The sequence below is a fragment of the Pantherophis guttatus genome, chromosome 1 (assembly GCF_059756535.1).
Source record: "Pantherophis guttatus breed Tessera chromosome 1, ASM5975653v1, whole genome shotgun sequence".
NCBI lineage: Eukaryota > Metazoa > Chordata > Lepidosauria > Squamata > Colubridae > Pantherophis > Pantherophis guttatus.
In genome coordinates, this window is record NC_142063.1 from 197,069,904 (window position 1) to 197,092,745 (window position 22,842).

General features: G+C 38.8%; 1 protein-coding gene and 1 long non-coding RNA gene across 6 annotated transcripts in view; both read right to left on the reverse strand.

The window, feature by feature from the left end:
- Positions 1-22,842, reverse strand: part of MACROD2 (mono-ADP ribosylhydrolase 2) — a 1,140,895-nt gene that overhangs the window by 1,015,001 nt on the left and 103,052 nt on the right. The window lies entirely within an intron of this gene.
- Positions 1,204-21,166, reverse strand: LOC117674418 (uncharacterized). Of its 2 annotated transcripts, none has more exons than XR_004593851.3 (2): positions 21,025-21,166; positions 1,204-1,403 (listed from the first exon to the last, which is right to left on the reverse strand). It is a non-coding gene; the product is annotated as an uncharacterized LOC117674418 (long non-coding RNA). The 2 variants fall into 2 exon arrangements; XR_004593852.3 differs by lacking the exon at positions 1,204-1,403 and adding an exon at positions 20,382-20,623.

Below are 22,842 nucleotides of genomic sequence, written 5' to 3' on the forward strand. Positions count from 1 at the left end.
TTCTGATTTCGGCTAAGACAGAAACAAAAGGAAGAAGACTGGTAAGCTAAACCTCAAATAGCTTTAATATCCCCAAAATAATAACTAAAGAGGTTTTTTTTAATGTAAAGTTTTTTTAAAACTAAACAGAGAAAATAGGTCCCTGATCCCAGTCTCACAACCATTCATATCCTCACCCGCTCTGAATGGAGCCTTATAGTCATGAAAAGATGAATCAACCCACACCATACTCAAACATACATTCTCAGGCAACCTCTCAGTATTTTAAACCTCAAGCAGCTCTTTTGATAGTTGTCATAAAACAAAATCTGAAGAAGAGCTCTTTTTCTAAGGCTCTCCTACAATTAGACAGCTGCACTAAATAAAACAAGAAGAGACAAAAGCTTGAGGATTTAGCAGTCCCATAGCTGCTGGTGTTGTTCCTAGGAATGTAACAGTTATATTAAATCTAGCCTCAAGGATTAAAAAAAAAAAACAGTTTTAAAATTTTAAAATCCATTTATATTAATAAGAACATAATTACAGAAAAGTAAATAAAAATGCTTATACTTGTCGCCTCTGAAAGAATGGTGAATTGAAAAATCAAGTTGACTTCATGCAGCATAAACTCTATTTCTTAGCTGAAGGTCCCTCAAACAGAAAAGCCGTAAGATTTAAATTAATGTTGATTCCTCCTGTTATACCAAGCAGCCTTATATGTACTAATTTCTCTATTTTACTGTCTTAAGCACACAAAATCCATACCTCTCTTTACAAAATGTTTTCAGGGCTTACTTATAATCAAGGTTAAAAAAAAGAATATTTGCCCACTTTTCTTTCCATGTCAAGGGGAATTTCAGCTATTATATGTGAACAGATCTATCTATACATAGGAAAGGTTGAAAGTTAATGATGATATACAAAGAAGGAATAATACATCTAATTCAAGGATTAGTTCATTTGGGAACGTAAATAGGATACAGAAGTGATCCCCCCCCCCCATGTTTTAGAAAACACAAAACTTCATGGAAAGGGCAATTGTGCTTTTAAATGAACTGTTGCAATAAGCTCCAGCTAAAATACCACACTGAAAGGTAGAGTTCTCTTTTTTAAAAAAATAAGCTTAGGGGATCGTCCCCCCCAAATAAGTTAAGCAGATAACATCCACTGGCTTCAGTAAAACTTCAATTATTTGCAGTTCTCTCAAAGCTTAAATACTGTGTCTCAGCTTCAGACCTTTATTTAGCACTAATTCCAACATGCCTCTTTCTTCCATTGCACTGAATATTTTAGATAATGCCCGCAATTGTTCCATCAACATAACAGATATTACTGATAGAATCTGTCTCCAAATCTGCTTGTAAGTTTGAGGTCCTTCTAGACAGATTTTGATGTGTACAAAGGAGTTGGTAGAGTCCTGTTATCTGAAGAGAGATGTACATGACATCAAACAACCATTACCTTTTTAATTTATTAAGTAGATTTTTTTCATAATCTCTTTATTAAATTTCAACATCAAACATTAAAATACAAATTAACATAAAAGGAAAATAACAGAACAATTAAAAAGTATCAAAAATGTTCTATTTAAGACTTCCGGGTTGCTGTTTGCCGCTGCCAGAGGTTCCTTTGGGATCGTCAGCTTCCATCGCCTGTTAGAGCCGCCTTCACAACGGAATGGCAGCTCGAAAAAACTCCGTTTCCATGAGGAAACGGAGATAGAGCCGGCAGGGGTGGGTAGAACTCTCTGCGGAGTCCCAAAAGTTTTTTTTTTACTTTTGGGACGGAGCGGATGAGATGCCCCGTATCCCCAGCCGCTGTTCCGGGCTTTGGGAGACCTCTGCTGATGCAGAGCCAGGCGTCAAAAGCAAGCCTGCAAATTTAACAGACTACTCAAAGAAAATGTGAGCTGGACCTGTAATATTGAACCGCAAGTATTTTACTGATTTTTTTTTTTAAAAAAATTACTTAAGAGAGAGGAGGAAAAGAAAGAGGAAAAAAAAAGAAGCCTTTTAAAATGGTGTTGGCTGGAGGAGAGGCTGAAAGGGAAAGTCTTTCCGTTTTCTATTACTACAATGTAGCGGAATAAATACCACTGGCTACATTTGTAGACAAAACTTTGCTCCTGTGTCTTTTTCTCTTTTTTTTTCCCTTGGAGACCTGATATTGTTGTTGATTGGAAAGAAGTCCCTTTTTTTTTTTCTTGCTTTTTTTTTTAAACAAAGCCTGCCTGGGCGGAAACATGGCACTGAGACTCATAAAGTCAGATAAACAAGAAGGGGGGGGATTCCCCCCACCAACAACTTAAAGGAACAAGTCTTAATTCTTCAGTCTCAGAAACCTGACTTTAATATAATAGAATTTTTTATAGAGGAGATTGAAAGAAGGGAGGAGATTGTGAATCAGCAATTTGAAAAATTTAAGCAGGAAATTAAAGAATTGGTGAAATCTAAGTTTGATTTTTTGGAGAAAAAACTCTCAAAAGTGGTTAATGGTTTTACAGGATTTATGAAACAGTTGGACACAAATACTAATGTACTAGAGTCTAAAATGGAAGAAATTCAAGATAAATTGGACAATAGAATTCAAAAAATTGAAAATGATTTGACAAACACTCAGGATAATAGCTTAGAAGAAAAACCTAAAATGGATGCTGATCAAAAGTATGGTAATGCAGAAAATCTGCAACAGAAGATTGAAAAAGAGATTTTAATGGTACAATATAATTTTACAGAATATGCGATAAGATTAAGAGGTTTGCAGGAAAATAATAGAGATGATTTAAGGAAAATATCTTCTGAATTTCTAGCTGGGATTCTAAAGGTTCAACCTGACGAAGTGTTTTGTAGGATCGACAGAGTTTATCGAATCAACTCCTGGATTGCTAAGCAAAGGCAATGGCCTAGAGATGTGGTGATTTATTTTACAGATAAGGAAATTAGGAATAATATCGTTCAAAACTCCTTCAATTCTAATTTGCAATTGTATGGAAGAAAGATTTGGATTTACAAGGAACTCCCACCTAAGATATTGATGGAAAGGAAGAAATTTGGTTTTCTGGTGAATGAGTTAAAAAAGAGAAATATCTCCTACAGGTGGGACGCCCCAGTGGGTATTATATTTAGATACCAAGGAGAAAGATATCAGCTAAATACTGTTGAAAGAGCGGGAGAATTTTATCAAAATAGGTTGAAAATGAACTTAACATCTCCAGGTATAATACAGGATAAGCAGAAGGAGCCGGAAATAAAGGTAAAATATCGAATTACAGAGACTGTACCAGATAAATTGCCTTTGGATTTATTGGATACCCCAGCTGGACTATCTACAAATTTGAGAGAAGAGGCATCTAATCTTAATGTGATGACTTATCAAGGCAAGGATAAACATGGAAACCAATTAGGGGATATACAAGGGATAAAAAAGAAATATGAGATACAAAAGCAAAACCAACAAGACCAATCTACAAAGCAGAATAAAAACCGACCAGATGATACACACTTTATAGAAAGGGAACCAGGATGGAAACCAAACCCACAAAAAGAAAAGAAAAAAAAGAAATAGGTGGCATAAAAACAGAAATTTCTAATCAGGCAACAGTGAAGCCAGTGATTTTAAAATATGAACGATTATGTGTAAACACAGAAGAGGCGACGTATTGGTTAATATCATCCTGAGGTTTGTGGCAGATCTCTGCATGGCCGTAATCTGGGGACGTGAAACGAGCCTTAAACTGATGGATTTGAATTATCCATTTTGGAATTTCTTTTTGTGTTGATAAACATATTATATTATCTTGAATCACAAGGCAAGAGAATTATGCTGGGGCATGCAGAAGATCAGGTTGTTACCCACTACGATGATGGGAATTAATAATCCTGATGAAACCCACAATTATTACTATATGGAATATAATTATAATGTCACTCGGGTGGTTGTTTTTACTTTTATACATATAAGAAGATATTTACTACTGATGGGGGCAGATATGATTGAAGATCCTGAATAAACTGTTGCACCAGTAAGCTATGTTACCCGATTACGGATGTTGGTTCTACCAATCCAGTGGAAAGACCTCAAAGAAGATACTATATGGATTATAAATTTAAAGTCATTGTCTTTTCCTTTTTTTTATTTAGATATAATGGAAAATATAGACATATATTTTTAAGAAGTGTGGGCAGTGAATCAAAGATGTTAAGAAATGTTGTGTATGGCAATTTTGCATGATAGTGGGTGAATAAGCTATTTAGTAGATTGATTAGTCTAAGAAAAGGGATTTTTAAGTGTTATATTTAGGGGAGTGGAGGAAATGGATAGAGTGGAATAAATGTTAAACTAGATTTTATGGGGAAGGCCGCTTTGGAATGTTATAGTAATATATATAGAAGATTAAATGTTAAAGTAGGACTTATCGTATAGTTTTAAAGTGGAGAAGTTATTTTATAATGTCATAGTATAATGTCTTTTTTTTTCCCTTTCTTTTCTCTTTTTTGATATGTATGGATAAAGGGGGATGTTATAATATTAATAATATTTTTAGTAAGTAAAGGTCAATATCTAGAGGAGGGAGTAAGTAATCTGTTATGAATTAGGTTTTTTTTTTGTTATGAAGAAGTCATGGGATGGGTGGGGAGGGGGGGTTAGGGAGGGGGAGGGAGAGGGGGAAAAAAAGGGGGGGAAATTTGTATTTGAAAACTTTTTCAATAAAAAAAATGTTCTATTTAAAATACACTCATATATTAAATCATATTATATGTGAAGAATACACAAACATACACACAAGTACACTCAGGTAAAATGGGCACTAAATCTAGAATTATAATCAACTGATTTCCCAGAAAATCAAAATAAAATTACTAATGCTACAATGGCATTAGAAATTATTCTTATTTGGCCTATTGAGGGATTTGGGATCTGAGCATTGCTACAATATTTCAATTCAAAGGATAGTTATACACACCTATTTTAGTTAAAAGATGAAAATTTATATGAATGAAATGCCCACCAATACCTAGAATCTATGCAGCCTGATGACCTAATCACAGATTCCTTGACTATGGTGAGATAAACTGATCTCATATTATAACAATGAAAATAGTAAGAACCACTATTTCTAAGTCTCCCTCCCTCTCTCTCTCTCTCTCCCTCCCCCCCTCCCTCTCTCCCTCCCCCCCTCATCCCATTACAATTTTTGTAAATCTGCCTTTTATCTGTTTGGCAATGAACTTATTTTGGGGGTAATACTCAAATTACTCAAACACAATCTATATAACATATATATTTCTTTTAATTTAATTGAGTATTTTTATTTTATTTTTTATTTTACTTTAATTTATATGCCGCCCTTCTCCGGGGGCTCAGGGGGGCTTACAATGTGTTAAGCAATAGCCTTCATACTTTTGTATATTTATACAAAGTCAGCTTATTGCCCCCACAATCTGGGTCCTCATTTCACCTACCTTAGAAAGGATGGAAGGCTGAGTCAGCCTTTAGCCTGGTGAGATTTGAACTTGCAGTAATTGCAAGCAGCAGATGTTAATAACAGTGCTTTAGTCCACTATACTACAGGCTCTTGTTGAGTATAATATATACATGCATTAATGACTACTAATTTTCTTCCCCTCGTTTTCATCTATTCCACAAGGATAATTTTATTTTGCATCAAAATTATTTCTTTATTCTATTGAATAATCAATTCAAGCATCTATGGAGATTCTCGGTTATCCAGGTCATGGTTGTCCCAAAAGTGCTTTTTCAGAGGCAACTGAACTTTGCTTTTTTTCCTTGAAGATATTTCACTTCTCATCCAAGAAGCTTCTTCTGGATGAGAAGCAAAACGTTTTCAAGGAAAAAGCAAAGTACAGTTGCCTTTTGAAAAAGCACTTTTATGACAATCAATTCAAGGACTTTTCAAAGGAGATAAAATACTAAATTTAGTGGGTCAAACTATGCTAGTTATATTTTGGTGCTTAAATAATTTGGAAAAGTTGACCATAGCAACTTAAACCTCACTGTCTGAATGGAATCTTAGTGCAAATAACTTAGACTGAATCCCATGTTTTATTACTTTGTATAACAGAGGACGATAATAATTCCTCTGTAATAATAAAGCATTGAAGATGTAGAACACAAAAGCATACTAGTTTGTATTATTTTACAAAATTGCATGCATCTACTGTCTTTCAACATAAAAATTATAATGCTCACTGCTCCATTTTTCTATATTTCTGGTAACTATAAAGTTATTGAATTAATTTGGATTTTACTAAGGTCTATTTACAAAAATGTATTTTTGCAGGAAAGAAAAAGTGAAGCAGAGAGAAAAACACTTGATTATTTTCACTTTTAACAGGCCAATGAAGATTTGGTTTTGAAAAATAAAACCCTTCTTATATTTTCAGCTTAATTATCCCTGGCCATTTTCCTTTCTCATTAAATACTAATTAAGTCAAAGGTAATTCTGACCATTATCATTATATAATTTTATGGAATCCACTATTTTAGTGACAGCACACCTAAATAGTAAAGGTTTCCCCTTTCCAGTTGTGTCCAACTCCAGGGGTGGTGCTCATCTCCATTTCTCAGCCAAGAGAGACAGCATTATCCAAAGATACTTCCATGCTGAAACCTCTTTATCTACTTGCATTTGCATGCTTTTGAACTGCTAGGTGGACAGGAGCTGGGGCGAGGAATGGGAGCTCACATGGTTGTGTGGTGCTTGGGTCTCAAACTTGCAGCATCCTTACCTACTAAGCCATCATGCCCCTCCCCATCTAAACAGTATTAACAATTTATAAAGTGTACTTAACAGCCGTTGATTAATAAATACCAAGTAAAATTAATAAAATTCTTTGGTATGCTAACTTTATGGAAGTTAATATTACAATCTATTGACCCAGAAGTAATCCAACAAGAGAGGAAAAGATCACTCTATATTACTTTTCCAACATGAAGCCAGTGGTGGGTTGCTACCAGTTTTCCCCGGTTCAGGCAAGCCGGTAGCAGAGATGGTGGTGAGAGTGAACTGGTTTGTTCCGACCATCAGTTGGGCCCTCTTGCCCGCCTCTATGCTATACCTACCTATATTTGTTCATTTTTAATCCAGCTGATAGGTGCGGCAGAGCGGATTGCTGTGCCTCAGCTGTTCTGAAATCCAATGCACTTGCACGAAGCGAATCGGTGGTAACACCCGTTGAAACCCACCACTACATGAAGCCCCCCAAATATATTAAACTGCAAGCAGACTGCAAAAAATTGTTCTATCCTAAGGAGGTTTTGGATTGTTTCCTGATGGCCTCTTAAATTATCTGTTACTAAACACCATTCACTTATCTTGCATTTACAAACAAAACAACAACTATTCTAATGTTTATACATTTATTTTAAATGAACAAATCTTCATTGTAATTGGTCCATAGCGCTCTTACATTCAGAGTTCCATCACTTTTGTCATTAATTCCTGGATGGATTCTCTATGCCAGAACAATTAAACAGGTCATGGTTGCATGCTGAATGCACCAGCAATAACAGTTCCATTCTCACCTTTTTATTGTTGGTCCAATGGGATGCAATACTGACAAGTTTGCAGTCAAACTGTGTTTTATTCCTTTCTAAGTCCTCTATAGAGATAATAAATGCCTACTATCCTCACTTTTGACATCCATTAAAAAGAATAGAGTTTCAAGGGCAGAATAATTCAGAACAGATACTTATGGCTGAACAGGTGTTTAAATGGAGTTGTCTATCAAAACTGCATGGCACAATAGCATTTGTTAAAATAATAAATGACCACCCAGAGTTTTAATTTTTGTTATTGGTCTAAAAATCAACAAAACCCTATTAAACATCAATAGGGCATCCTTAATATAAATATTAAATGTCTTCCATTCTAACACTCAACGTAAGGCAAGAAATATGCAATTTATAAATTGTCAGTCAGTTAAATTTAAAGGACAAAATGCTAATATAGTTACTTTAGAAGGGAGAATGGTTAAAATTATTTTCAGTAGTTACAGTTATTACCACATTCAAAACTAATGAAAATTAGTATCACCAAAAAAACCAAGAATCACATAAGTACAAACTCTTCAGAAAATATTATTGTTAAAGCTGTATAATCTAATGTTTATATACACATAAAACACAAATTCAAATTCTCGTTTTTCAAAATTCTTTTCAAATTACAATATTTTTTTAAAAAATATTCATAAGAAAATCTATAGCAGTCAGTTTACGTTAATATAGCATAATAGTGAAATGTTTTAAAATGAAAATATTCAAGAAGAATAGAAGTAAAAGTATATAGTTAAAAAAGAAATTTTATTCTTAATTTGGAGTGCTGTAATCTTACAGCATTTCAGCTCACTTATAGTGGAATTATGACGTAAAAATAAGGAATAGATTTACAGGCTCATTTTGCTTTGTTTTATTTTAATAACTGGCTTCCTCTTCATTATAAAGGAAATGGGGCGGGCATAGAGACAGTGTTAAATTACACAACAGCAGATTTAAATTCAGTTCTGGTTCAGATGCATGGCAAATATTGGAAGAAGATCCTGGTTCTTCAATGTATTTCAGCTGTACGTTGTGATCCTTACAATATCTATTTTTGAAGATCAGTAATTATCATATTGCTTACTGGACAATTGCATCCTAAGACTCAGAAAATTGGCTAGCTTAATTCAAATGTAGTTAGATTTAAACCAGTCTCTTATCCAGTGTAGTACACTAGTTTTTGAATACATAGTTGAGCCAAAGGGTTACTTCGAAAATATGAATTTTGAAACACAATCTGAAGGCATAAAAGAGATGACATTCAATATAAGACATCATGAGATAGGGAGGGAAGAAGAAGTTGGGAAGGAGATGTTTATCTGAAGTTACAGAAAAGGAGATCCTTTGAGAAAATTAAGGAAGTTAGGCCTGGATGGGTATTTGTCAAAAACAGAGACATAAAAAAAGAGGGATATTCAAAGAAGGGGAGGCAAGATAAAGTTTTGTAGCTAAAAGCAAAAATCTTATGAAGGTGGAAAATTACTGAAACATTAAGTAGGGAGCCATTAAGTTGGAAGAGATGTTGGAGGTCTTCTAGTCCAACCCCTGCTCAAGCAGTTGTCCCTATACCATTTCTGACAAATGGCTGTCCAGTCTCTTTTTGAAAGCCACAATTGATGGCACAGCCACAACTTTTGAAGGCAAGCTGTTCCACTGGTTAATTGTTCTTACTATTCTTATTACTGTTACTACTACTATTCTCACTATTCTTAGATTCTACAATGCATATTTATGGGAACTAATTGGGGAATTGCTATTAAATGCATGTCTTTTTGTTTTTATTCAAGGAGGGAGGGAGGGAGGGAGGGAGGGAGGGAGGGAGGGAGGAAGGAAGGAAGGAAGGAAGGAAGGAAGGAAGGAAGGAAGGAAGGAAGGAAGGAAGGTAGGTTCTACTATATTGGATCGAAAAAAAGTTAAATGTTATCAACCCTTTCAGAAATGAAATGCAGAGCAAAGGGAATAAATGGGGCATTGGTCCTACCTGAGATGCACCTTCTCGTTGGGTGGAGACAGCAGCCAGGCATGGGTTGTACTCGTCTGTTCAGATTGATGGACTGAGTCTGTCATAGTTGTTAAGTCCCGCCCTTGTTACTAGGGGCTTCCACCTTTTGACTCAGTCAGTCAGTCTGGACAGATGTGTGGGACTGTTTCTCTGGCTATTCTTCCATTTTTACTCAATTCTCCTGATTAGATCTACTGGATTTGACCTGGACTATTAATTGGATCTCCGATTTCTGGCTGTTTTGGACTAGTACAGTAAGGACTGTTTTCCCTCAGCAGCTTGCCTTAGTGGTCTGGCTGAGGGGATTTCTCAGCTCCCTGTTCATTTTAAATTGACAGGTCCCCCATTGACAGGTCTTTTGTTCTGGGGTATTGTGGAGCTTCACGCTCCCGTGGGGGGCTGGGACTCTCTTCTTTGGTTATTGTGGAGCTTAGCGCTCCCTAAATCAAATTTTCCCTAAATCAAATTTTCATGCAGAGCTTCGCGCTCCCCAGCGGGCTTGTCGGGCAGCCATTTTGTTGAACTGACAGTGTCAGCCCGATTTCTTTGAAGGGATTTTCTTCGGTGCTCGCTAATTGCTGCCTCGCCTGCCTAGGCAGCTATCCGTTTCATTCTTTCCGTCAGCTTACTGACAGCAGCGGCCTTGGAAGCTTCGCGCTCCAGCCTCGCTCTTCTTACAGTTGCCGCAAACGTAGGGGAGCTTCACGCTCCCACTTACAGTGCTGTTTAGTGCCCATCTTTGCAGCCAGGCTCCCTTTAGTGCGGTCTGCTTTCTCTGCCCTGGGACTTCGCTATCTGGAGTAGTCACACTGAGGAGCTTCGTGCTCCCAATTATGTTAGTTCGAGCCGGCCGCCATTTTGTCACAGCCGCACCCGTTGCCCGCAGCGCTACATTTGCGTATCACAGCTGGCCTCCAGAAATGAAATGTGGAGCAAAGGGAATAAATAGTATTTTCTCTCAACTAAAGGAATAAAAATATATACAAATGTAATATGATATGACTGGGGTTAATACCATCTCCAGTATGTGTCTGAGCCCCATCCAATACAACCTATTTTTCACACCTTGAAAACTGACTGCCTAGTGGAGCCATGTTTTCTCAAGGCCATTTCACATTATTGCAGAATTTTCGAAGGGACAGGAAATGCATACCTAACTAGTATGACTGACATGGTAAGACTCCCCTTTTAGTGGTTTTTCCCCTGAAACTTGGCTTTCTTTTTTCATGTGTTATGTTAAGCTACTTTCAATCAAAAAATATGACTGACAAACAATACACTTCTGCATGCTGATATCCTAATAATAATTCCATTTAAATCAAATTCCAACAGCCTTCTGAACTTCAAATTCTCCAGAAATGCTGGGAGTATACTTCTATTATTTGCTGGAAATAATGGGCAGTGTACTCACTATATGTATAGATAACAACATAAGTAAGCTTAGGTTTTGAGACAGTGAATAGCCCATGATTACTTGTGTTAAATTGATAGTACTTCAGCCAGGTTCCTCACATTAAGCCTACTAATCACAATACAATACCAGCCAGCCCTTTGATCCTAAATTGCTGTGTCTGAAAAGCAAAAAACATACTGTATTTTTGTTAAAATTGAAGGGAATTAAGGATATTTATTTATTTATTTATTGGTTGGTTGGTTAGTTGGTTGGTTGGTTGGTTGGTTGGTTGGTTGGTTCGATTTATATGCCGCCCTTCTCCGGAGACTCAGGGCGGCTTACAGTGCGTTAAGCAATAGCCTTCATACTTTTGTATATACCTGCTTAGTAGGGCTTTCGCCCCCCCCACCCCAAGCGGTGTTCTTTTTTATACAAAGTCAGCTTATTGTCCCCACAATCCAGGTCCTCACCTTGAAAGGATGGAAGGCTGAGTCAATCTTGAGCCTGATGAGATTTGAACTTGCAGTAATTGCAGGCAGCTGGTGCTACTTAATAGCACTTTAGTCTGCTGCGCCACCAAGACTCTTGGTGGATGGTATTTCCTCATAACTTGAATAGTGCTATGACCAATTTAATCCACTACAAATTGACAGTAAAAACTGCACAGGAAAGAATCATTTTGCATCATAAAATAATCTCATTGTGAACTGTTGCATTATGAAAAGTTAGCATAAATCTCAATTGTCTAAATAGATTCCAAATGAATCACTTTAACATAGAAGAAACGCAAGTCCTACTAACTGAATCTAATTAGCTATACAGCAAATGACTTGGTAAATGTAATGTGATGTTAGAGATCTTATTCCAGGGTTTCATTAATTTTGCTTTTAAGTCATCCCATTTGTTTGACAAATATAAATAATATTCTTTATTTCAGTAGAAATGCAACTGTTGATGCAGTCCATCTATCTTAAAATATATTCCTGGTTTAAATGAGACATTAAATGAGACATTTTTTACTGGCAAAATTCAATTTCTGACACATGAATCTGTATTAACAATTCTCCAAATTGTAGCTAGGAAACAAACAAAAAAGCCCTCTCCTAGAAATTATATATTTTCAAATTTCTGTTATACTTTTAGCCATATTATGATTGCTCCTTATAGTATAAGAACAAACAATATAGATATTTTGTCTCTGAGATGATATTTTGAAAAAAAAAACAAATAACCTTCTTCATAATAGTAGTATAAGGTAAATTCCTGAAATTATTTGCAGTTTACAAATCTCTGGTCCTATCTATGTAAGATGTAGGGATCTGTAAGCGAGTTTTCGCTTAAATGTTAGCAAATTATATCCTTACACATTCTCAAATTAGACTGAAACTAATGGAACTGGAGAAACATATTTTCAGCGTTTCTCCCAATGCATTTTACATAGTACAATTTCCCATTCAAGAAGCAGCTGTTGCTGTAATCTTTACTATGACTATTTATTATGTACAGTATACAGAATCTTTAAAAATGTGTAACTGTGAATCTGTGAATCTTGTCAGGAAGGAAGTTTTGATACATTCATATAACTTTGAAAACCTTACACACACACGCACATGCACACACGTCATTCAAGGACTTTTCACAGCTTAAAAGTGATCTACACATAGAACATGGAATTATAATTTGAGAAACAAAAGACTGAATTTATCCAAGGGGAACAAGGTGTGCAGTTGTAATTTACATTTCTACTCTAAATCTAGGCTGATGCATCTAGAGGAGCAAAACAGGACTTATAAGGAATTTAAAAAATGTTGCGATCCTCTTGATACTAGAATATTGCCCACAATCTCTTGTATATTATATGTAAAATTTCAGTACTATAGTTTTACATATTGAATCATAAAAAATGTATACCATATATTTTTTTAATATGGCAGTGCATGCTTTGAAAGTAGGTTAAAAGAAATGCTTTGGACCCTGTGTGAGCAATAGCACCACTGATTTTGTTACAACACTCCAACTTTCTTCATTCACCTGAGAAAAAGTAGGCTGTTTGAAAGAATGGAAAATATACTATGCTTGTGTAGTATCTCAGACACTGCTTCCAAATAATTTTTGATGCAGAGTTCAATCTTTTATGTACTATCGGAGTAGAATGAAACCAGTGCTTTATTTTAGCGCTTATTTTACTTCTGGGACTCATTAAGAGATTTGCAACTGTTCAGTTCCAAGTGTTATTTTAAATTTTGTAAATTGTACGATGATGATGATGAGGAGGAGGAGGAGGAGGAGGAGGAGGAGGAGTCATCACACAGTCAGCCAGATGTTTACATTGGATTTAGCATTTTTATCCACCTATCAAGTCCTGCTCAAAGACCTGGAATAATCAAATGCATTCTTCTTAGGGACCTGGAATGTAGGCAGATGTAGGACCTGAGAAAGGCAGTTGTAAGATCTGGGATAGGCAGATGTAGGACCTAAGTAGCAGACAATGTGGATGAGAAGAAGACCTGGCAATGGCTAAGAGCAGCAAAATTGAAGAAAGAGACAGAGGGGCTAATTCTGGTTGCATGAGACCAAGTCTTTAAGAACAAATGCATACAAGGCCAGAATTGAGAAGACAGACAGCAAAGGCTGCTTCTCTGCAAAGAAGCTGAAGAAACAGTGGACCACCTGGTTAGCTATGCAAGAAGATCACACAGACTGACTACAAGCAACAGCATGACAAAGAAGCAACAACAGTGTATTGGAAGATTTGCAAGAAATACTATTTCCTGTAAGCAATAACTGGTAGAACCATAAAATAGAGATGGAAATATAAAATTTGGAAGCTAAATTGCTCTAAAATTAGATAGCTTTGATAGCGTAAACTGTATCACTGCAGGATGTAAGTTGTTCCAAGAAAAATTACCTTTTGCAATTGACTGATGGTGATTTTGTCGATGTTGATGGTGATACATTATTATTATAGTTGAATGCACAGCCAGCCAGATGCCCTAACTCATCCAGCAGGTTTTCATGTCTAAAGTATACTTTTCTAATTTTTGAAAATACAAAAGGACATAAATTTCATTTTATGTAGAACTAAAAGTCTCCTGGACTTTATTATAATTTATAGATTACTATTACATTTCAGAAAGTAGATGGAGATCTTTAGGGACAATACTGAAGTTGCCCATTATTCCTGCCTGTTTTGTACATATCAAGATATCAACTTATTTAACCACCAGCTGCCTGAGTCCAATCCTTTTGCTTTACATGGCCATAATAATATTACAACATCTTTGTGGTTTTCTTCTTTATCTAAGAAAAAATTGCAATTCTAGTTATTCATCAAATTTATATAGCTTCCTATCTCACACAAGGTGACTCTGGGCAGCATACATTTAAACTAATGATTAAAATGTATTAGAAAAACCACTTAAAACTATTAAATTGATTAAACATAAATAAGACCAAGATTGTGAGAAGTTTAAAATTAGAATATTATATGTAATCAAACCACCATGAAGGCTATCTGATGCCAGAAGATGTCCAAGTCTGATGAAAAAAAAAGTTTTGAAGGCTTTCCAAAAGACTATAAGGGTTAGGGCTAACGTCACCTAAGTGGGAGATGATGTTCTAAAGGCCAAGTGCTGCAGCAGAAAGGCTCATGTCCTAGGTCCTATCAGGTGGAACTCTTTAGCAGATAAGTCCCACAACATGCTTCTCCTGTGGGATCTGATGGGACAGGTAGATGTAACTGAGGAAAGATATTCTCTCAGATAATCTGTCCCCATGCCATGTAGCACTTTCAAGGTCAAAACCAGCACCTTGAATTGAACCTGGAAGCAAAGTGGTAACCAGTGTAGCTCACAAAACAGGTAATATGTCCTTCTAGAGATACTCATAACTACATATGCCACTACATTTTGCACCAGCTGAAGCTTCAAGATATTCACAGAATTACTGGCTTCCCGCCGATTCTTCCTTCGTGCAAGAATCCAGGGTGAATCCCTGACCTATTCCAGACGAGGGAAATCCAGCCCCTTCCTCCTCTCCGACTGGTGCTCCTTTTCCTGAGGATGCTCAAGTCTGCTCAAGTCTGCCTTTATGGAGCTGGGCAGCCTGACCCGGGGTGCAATTCTTAAAGGGCAACCGTCTGTCTGTCTGTCTGTATCTGTCTGTCAATGTCTATCTGTTTCAAATATGACAGTGGCATATATCCAACACTGGATCAGAGGGCAGAATATGAACAGAAATTCTATTTCGTTTATGGACTTGTGAACAGGTGCTATATTCACATGCATGAAATCTTCTGTTCAAATGAAAAGCAGTGAACAGCCCTGGTTTCTTTGTCAGAAAAGGAAATTAATCTGGGCCATTTCAATGGCTTTGATGTTATCACACACAACTCATTCTAGCTGCTATTCCACTTTCTAAATAATAAAATGTATTAGAAGAGGCTAAGTACTATTCAATCTTAACTAGGTTAATGCAGTTGAATGAAAACCGTTTGAGCAGTTTTATGCAGCAAATATCTGGTTTTTCAAGCCAACAGTAACTGGATACTGAATGTTAGAGCAGATTATGAGGATGAAGCAGAGTCCATTTCATTTTCTGAACAAATTTTCATATTTGCTTTTTTCAAACAATTTCAACAGCTTCTCTAATTAGTAACTTTCCAATGAAGAGGCTAAAATCCAATTCCCTGCATCCTAGTTATATCAGTAATAAATTATAAGCAGATAACTCCAGTGCTGTGTCTTTGAGAATATTCCTTGCTGCATTATGCAATGCTAGATGGAAGCTGTGCTGAACCAATTTCAGCTACTTAACTATGTTCAAGAAAGCCTCAGTAAATATACCTCTAAGACCAGTTATTGGTACATTATAACATCATTAAACTTGTCCCAGAAATGCAGAGGCCTAACTTTCTAGTTAATTCTATTTTAAAAGACAATGAGATTGCTCTTTCATCTGAACAAAATGGCCTTACTGCAGAGCTGCAGCCAAAATTACTTGAAGTCTTCTGAATATTCAAAATCTTCTACAATACACAATTAAGTTCATTACCAAAAGGTGAGCTTGTTTACAATATCACTGCTCTGCAGAAATATTTTGATTAAAGCAGTGATAACAGACCATGTTATTTGTTACTTACTCGGTTTACACTGAACAACTTTGTGTTTGGTAATTTAAGCCTTAATTCACAAAGTATATACCAACATTATACAGAATAAAATAATGATAAAGAATAGCAAATATTGATATTGGTGTAAATACTGATTAACAGATAAGGTCGTGCGCAAATAATCAGAACCATTTGCAACACAGAAATGCATTCAAGCCTCTACATAGAAATCTAGTCAATTATGAGACCTGGTGGTGCAGTGATTAAAGTGCAACATTTATTTATTATTTATTTATTTATTTATTTATTTATTTATTTATTTATTTATTTATTTATTTATTTTCTTCAATTTGTATACCGCCCTTCTCCTAGTGGACTCAGGGCGGTGCACAGCCAGAACTAAAACACATACCAATACAAAATTTAAAATTATTAAAAGAATTACATACTTTGGCCCAAATTTAAAACAATTCGAATTAAACCCATTGACAGATTAAAAGCTAAAAAGCTAAAAAACTAAAAAAGTGGGGGGGGGGTTCACGCCAGCCCTGCTTGATGGGAAAAAAAAGTTTTCAGGGCACGGCAAAAGACCCGGAGATCCGATATCCTTCTTATCTCCAGGGGCAAATCGTTCCAGAGGGCAGGAGCTGCCACAGAGAAGGCCCTCCCCCTGGGGTCGCCAGCTGACATTGCCTGGCTGACGGCACCCTGAGGAGTCCCTCTCTGTGGGACCGTACTGGTCGGTGGGAGGCTATCGGTGGCAGAAGGAGGTCCCACAAATACCCAGGTCCTATGCCATGGAGCGCTTTAAAGGTGGTAACCAATACCTTGAAGCGCACCCGGAAGACCACTGGAAGCCAATGCAGCTCACGCAGGAGAGGTGTCACATGGGAGCGGCCCCTCGCTCCCATAATCCCCCGCATGGCCGCATTCTGCACCAGTTGGAGCCTCCGGGTACTCCTCAAGGGGAGCCCCATGTAGAGAGCATTGCAGTAGTCCAGGCGGAAAGTGACGAGTGCCTGAGTGACTGTGCGTAAGGAGTCCCGATCCAGAAAGGGACTCAACTGGCGAATCAGGCGGACCTGATAAAAAGCCCCCCTGGCCAGGGCCATCATATGCTCTTCTAAAGACAGCCGTGTATCCAGGAGGACGCCCAAGTTGCGAGCCCTATCCATGGAGGCCAATAACTCGCCCCCAATAGCCAGCAATGGCTATATCGGGACGCCGGAAGCCACAGCCACTCAGTCTTGGAAGGGTTGAAGCGAAGCCTGTTACTCCCCATCCAGATCCGCACGGCCTCCAGGCACCGGGACATCACTTCAAGGGCATCATTGGGATGGCCTGGGGTGGAGATGTACAGCTGCATATCATCAGCGTACTGATGGAACTCCACCCCAAAGCCACGGATGATCTCACCCAGCGGCTTCACATAAATGTTGAACAGAAGGGGCGAGAGGACAAACAAGGCGCCTCGGGATCGACCTCTGCCCCCCTGCCAACACCGACTGCGACCAGTCGGAGAGATAGGAGAACCACCGCAGAACGGTGCCCCCCACTCCCAACCCCTCCAACCGGCACAGCAGGATACCATGGTCGATGGTATCAAAAGCCGCTGAGAGATCTAACAGGACCAGGATAGAGGAACAACCCCTATCCCGAGCCCTCCAGAGATCATCCACCAACGCGACCAATGCCGTTTCCGTGCTGTACCCAGGCCTGAAGCCGGACTGGAGCAGATCCAGATAGACAGCTTCATCCAGGTACCCAGGAAGCTGTCGCGCCACCACACTCTCAACAATCTTCGCCAAGAAGGGAAGGTTGGAGACCGGACGATAGTTAGCCAAAACAGCCAGATCCAGAGCAGGCTTCTTGAGGAGGGGCCTCACTACCGCCTCTTTCAAGGCAGATGGCAAGACACCCTCACTCAAGGAAGCGTTGATAATCCCCTGGAGCCAGCCTCGCGTAACCTCCCGGGAGGCCAGCACCAACCAGGAGGGACATGGGTCTAATAAACATGTGGTTGCGTTCAACCGCCCCAGTATCCTGTCCACGTCCTCAGGAGCAACAGGGTCGAACTCCTCCCAAATGGCAGTCTCAAGACCGGCACCCATCATCCCGTCTGTACCTACCCAGTCAGAGACCAAGCCTTTCCGAATCTGAGTGATTTTATCATGCAGATACTGGACAAAATCCTCAGCACGACCCTGCAAGGGATCCTCCCGCACTCCCAGATGGAGGAGGGAACGGGTCACCCTAAACAGGGCGGCCGGGTGATTATCTGCCAATGCGATAAGAGTGGAAAAATAGTTACATTTTGCCGCTTTTATCGCCACTAGGTAAGTCTTAATATGAGATCTTACCAGTGTTCGGTCGGATTCGGAGCGACTAGATCTCCAACTGCTCTCTAGGCATCTTTTCTGGTGCTTCATCTCCCTCAGCTCCTCGGAGAACCAAGGAGCCAGGTAGACTCGGCGACAGGTCAGAGGCCGCACAGGCACGACTCGGTCCAAAGCGTCAGCGGCCGCCCTATCCCAGGCGGCCACCAGCTCCTCAGCCGAGCCATGAGTCAGAGCCTCAGGAAATGGCCCAAGCTCCATCTAGAACCTATCAGGATCCATCAGGCACCTGGGGCGGAACCATCTGGTCTGTTCCGCCTCCCTGTGGCGGGATATGGCGGTTAGAAAGTCAAGCCTAAGAAGGAATGATCCGACCATGACAAGGGCTCAATCACTATCTCCCCTATCTCGAGATCATTCATCCACTGCCCAGAGACAAAAATCAGATCCAGAGTGTGTCCTCCCATGTGCGTGGGTCCATAAATTAATTGGGTCAGGTCCATGGCCGTCATGGAAGCCATGAACTTCCGAGCCACCTCAGACGCTTCGCCGACAGACGGCAGGTTAAAGTCCCCCATGACCATAAGCCTGGGGGTCTCAACCGCCACCTCGGCAATCACATTGAGGAGCTCGGGCAGGGCCGCCGACACGTGGAAGGGAGCCAGATACGTAATCAGCAAGCCCATCTGCCTCCCTTGTCCCCACTTCACTTCCGGCTATCTGAGGTACAGTGGCCTCCCTTGGGGCGAGACCTTCCTTTACTAGAACTGCCACCACCACCCCCCACCCTTCCCCTGGGACCTCCGTTGATGGAATGCATAGAAACCCGGAGGGCATATCTCAACGAGGGGGACCCTCTGCTCCTGGCCCAACCAGGTCTCCGTAATACCTACCAGGTCCGCACCCCCCTCCTGAACCAGATCACAAATGAGGGGGGCTTTATTTACCACAGACCTGGCATTGCACAACATCAAACAAAGGCCCAGGGCCTGAGGATCTGAACAACCTGGGGTGCAAGACGAGCATTGAGGGCCGGAGCACGCAAACGCTCGCAGATAACGAGTGTGTCCTCCCCTAACATGATATGGCCCCCTGCTCCCGCCATATCTGCATTGCAGTCAAACTCTGTCCACAGCCTGAAGTTTGATTCTGATGGGTCTCAAAGTTGACTCAGCTTGCCATCCTTGCGAGGTTGGTAAAATGATGATCCAGATTGTTGGGGGCAATATGCAAATAATGCTTACATTGTAAACAGTCCAGAGAATGCTGCAAAGCACTATGGGCTGAATATATAAGTCTAAATGTTATTGCTAATAGCCAACACTAAATAGGGATCAATGGAAATTAAGAGGGGGGCTGGACTTGCATCTGTTGTGCATGGACTTTAAACTGATGACGCGTTTAACTCTGCCCTCCAGCTCTGTCTGCTTTTCTCCTACAGGTACTCCTTGATTTACGACCAGTTGCTTAGTGGGCATTCAAAGTTATGACAGATCTATCTGAGGGCTACTTAGAATTCGAACTGAAGGTTCCATAAGTCAGGCCCTGCCTACAGTCAATTGACCAAACTTAGGATGTGTGGCAACAGGGCCATATTTAGAGCCATCATCTCATGATTGCGTTTTACAATGGTTTTGCTGAAAAACAGCATTTACTTCTTCTTCTTCTTTTTTTGGCAAAACCATACCCAACAATCATGGCATTTCTTTAACCACCACAAAAAATGTCACAACTATTACAATGTACTATCATGATGGGCAGGCTCCATTACAGTTGTAAGTCAAGGACTATATGTACTTTATTTACTTTAAAGTTTCCTAGTGATTTGCAATTATTTTTCAACATGATACAATCATTTTAACCTTATATGACAAAAAAGAAGACCCAATGCCAATCAACTAAACAAAATTTTACCTTGCAGAGCATTAGAGTAAAGCTATGAATTCTTATTGTTCCATAATATTGATATATTTCCTAGTAGTAGTAGCAGTAATCTTAATATACTTTGATTTGTTTATATTTTATTGTACATTATGCACATATTTATAACAAAGGAATACATGCAAACCAAAATGTAGCAGATTTATGCAAGCAAAATATCAGAATGCCAAAAATATCTGATTTTTCCAAAGACAAGAGCCACAGTTCCGTTGTGGGCATCCCTCTAGAATGGTTATTTTCCTCAGTTTAAAATTTCCTTTTCATCTCTCCTTTTTATCCTTGTACTTGCAAATACAAGTTAGGTTCTTGAAAGAAAATGATGCAAATAGAGCATATCAATTCCTATATCTAAATACATAGGAAATGCATTATTTTAAGAATACATTTGAAACAGATACATCCTGAAAAAAAATTGAATGTTAACTTTGAAATGTTTTTCTACAGTTTTCATTTAACTCTGCATACACACATTAGCCTGGTAAGTGAAAAGAACTGTTACTGTAGTTTCTTCTTCAACTTCCTTCCCTAGCTTTTTATTGAAATAGAATGAACATTCATCACAGGACTTAGGTATCCAAAAAAAACAACATCACACACACACACACACACACACAGAGAGAGAGGGCAATGAGAGTAAAAACCTTTAACCATTGCAGCAAACTACTTCTGGTGTTTTGAACTGAAACAACTCACTGTTGATACCCACCATTGCTTAATATGGAACATTTCTACACAATGGAAAAGTCTATTTCATCAGATGTCTCCAGCCATCCTGCTATTAGCAAGACTTAAGAAAGCTTTGTCATATCAAATATGCTCAGCTGCTTACCACATGGTGAAATAGTGTTAGAACCATTTAAAGATGTATCTGACATCATTAATCTATTTGACCTTTGACTCCAACCTCAAAATTCTAACTATGGTGACCAAGACATAACCTTACAATGCAGAAAAGCTTTCAACTCTGCAGTATTTTAAGTCACATTGTTGAACCAGACAAAGGAGTAAGAGAGAAATGTGACATTTTCTTAGAAATTAAGGTCAAAGGGTCAATTGCACAAACTTCTTATTGTTGTATAATAAGCACTTAGTTTTCGTTCTCTCTTAAACACACTTTAAAATGCAAGGCAATCAAACTCAACCTGCAAAATAAAATTCATCTGAAGCTAAGAGCTACAGTACTTTATTTTCCAACATATGTTTATCAGAAAAGTAAATACTGTGCCTATAGTTTTATTCATCTCTAATATACAGTATAACCATCCTGGAAGAGACAATGGAAAATCAATTCCACATTATTGTCCAAAAAACCATATGTATGTGTTTCACGAAGTCAAAAGGACTCAAATTAAACTCAAATTTTTAAATACATAAATTTACTATTGCCAGTTACATCTCAATAAAGAGCCATGGTGGTGCAATGGTTAGAATGCAGTATTGTAGGCTACTTCTGCTGACTGCTGGCTGCCAGAAGTTTGGTAGTTTGAATCTCACCAGCTCAAGGTTGACTCAGCCTTCCATCCTTCCGAGGATGGGGGCAATATGGTGACTCTGTAAACTGCTTAGAGAGAGCTGTAAAGCACTGTGAAGTGGTATATATCGTATTTTTCAGAGTATAAGACGAACTCCCCCCCCGCCCAAAAAAGTGGGTGGAAATTTTCATTTTCATTTTATTAAATAAATGTCTGTGCGTCTTATACAGCGAATATTGCAGTGGGTGGAGGAGGTTGGTGCGGCTGCGATCAGCTGTTCTAGAACGGGCGGTGGCAAACGGGCCATGGTGAACAGGCTGCAGCGGCAGCGAATCGGCTGCGGTGGCAAACAGGCAGCAGCGAACGGGCCATGGCAAATCGACTACGGCAAATGGGCAGCAGCGAACGGGCCAGATGAATAATGGATGGATGCTGGGAGGCAGAGGCAGATTTTTTTTTCTTGTTTTCCTCCCCAAAAGCTAGGTGCATCTTATAGTCCAGAGTATTTTATAGTCCGAAAAATATGGTAAGTGCTATTGCTATACTCAACTTTATAAATATTTTCTCTAAAAGCCAGTTCTAGAAAACTGTGTAGCTGTACAGTTTTAGCTAAAATTAGGAATAAGATACCAAGAAATATTCTGGTGCATTAAAGTGGCTGACCATCATGCTTTCTAGAAGTTTAGACTACACCCCTCTTCTCCTCAGGAATGAAGATTTCCCCCATCCCAGACCTCCCACACAACTTCTAGAATTATTTTTATTTTCAAAATAAAAGATGAATGAAATGATGAGTTGCTCTTGTGAGAACCATAAATGCAAAACCACATAGGAGGCATGCACCAGTTCTTGATCCTGACCCCATCTGATTCTTTGTTCAAAAATCTTTAAAAGAAAACAGTTAACCAATCAAAACAGATTAAAAAGTCCGTTTACTAAAATGTGATAACTGTCTTATGAACTATTTTTCCAATTTTCTGCATTTACGGTACTGTCACAGTATAGGTAATCCTTGTTTAACAACTGCAATTGGGACCCCTGACTCAGTCATT